The following is a 1,241-nucleotide window of genomic DNA, read 5'->3' as shown; positions in this document are numbered from 1 at the left end:
GTAGTGCTTATAACATTTTTATTAATGTAGCAAAATTATGCTTTTCTCTTTTAACAATGAATTTGTCTTATCAGTACGGATGCTCACACTGAGCATAAAAAAGGGCACGCATATTGCAGCACCAATGACACCAGACCAATAGTGTCCCCACCAAAGTTCAAATCAAACCTACGCCCTTGCAGTCCAGGGACTGACTGCAGTTCTACTGTAAGGTGCCATGTAACAACCACACATGTTGCTTTAGAATATATTTATTTAGACTATATAAATTAGGCTATTATAGCTAGACTAATGGCAATATATATATATATATATATATATATATATATATATATATATATACATGTGTATATAAATACCTATTTTATATTTCTTAACACACTTTATATACTGTATATACCTCATGCACTTCTTCCTCCTTTTGGCACCTTCTTTTTGACTGTTGAGCCGATGTGATGAGTGAATTTCTCCACTGTGAGATCAATAAAGTCTATCTTATCGTATCTTAAAGAAAAAATGCAAAAAACAGCAAGTTAAGAAAAACTGGAACCAACGAAGAGCTCCAGACCACTAGGGGGAGACAATCATTATCAACCCATATGGAAATAGACCCTCAGTAAAGGCATAAATAGGAGGCTGATAGAGATTAAATGTATAAAAATGGATGCAAAGAGAAACTTACCATTTCTTTCTCCCTTTAGATGTCTTCTTATGGCATCACATTTATGTTTTCTTGCTAAGGGTGAAGTTATTAATTAATTATAAATGCGACCCATCATATCCCCCTAGTAAACAACCATGGTTGTTTTTGCTGTGCATGTTCTCCATGTGATTGTGTGTAATATTGTGTTAGCTAGTTTAACTTTACATTTTTCTTGTCTCGGTTACAATTTGCTGGACTTTTTGTATTTGTTGTGATGCATTGCACCCCTCAGCCATAGATAACCATGCCATGGACTATCAACTGTAGCAACATCTCATCCAGAAGGAGGGGAAGCTGCAAACCACTGACCTGATGCAATCTTTTGGCTTTCTTTGTAAAGTTTTTAACTAATTTGTTTGCATGATTTGCTTGACTCGACTCTGCAAAGGTCCTTGAGATGATGTGTTGTGATTTGACTCAACTGAGCTGAATGAACTAAATGTTTTACCATTTTTATACATTGTCATGTGACTGTGTGTCTTTGAATAAAGCTTTCTGATAAAAATAGAAAGATGGGTAGAGTACCCCAAAATGTACT

The sequence above is a fragment of the Cyprinodon variegatus genome, unplaced genomic scaffold (genome assembly GCF_000732505.1).
Source record: "Cyprinodon variegatus isolate N-32 unplaced genomic scaffold, C_variegatus-1.0 Scaffold0, whole genome shotgun sequence".
Classification (NCBI taxonomy): Eukaryota; Metazoa; Chordata; class Actinopteri; order Cyprinodontiformes; family Cyprinodontidae; genus Cyprinodon; species Cyprinodon variegatus.
The sequence above is the reverse complement of the archived record's forward strand: the minus strand, read 5'-3'. Positions refer to the sequence as shown.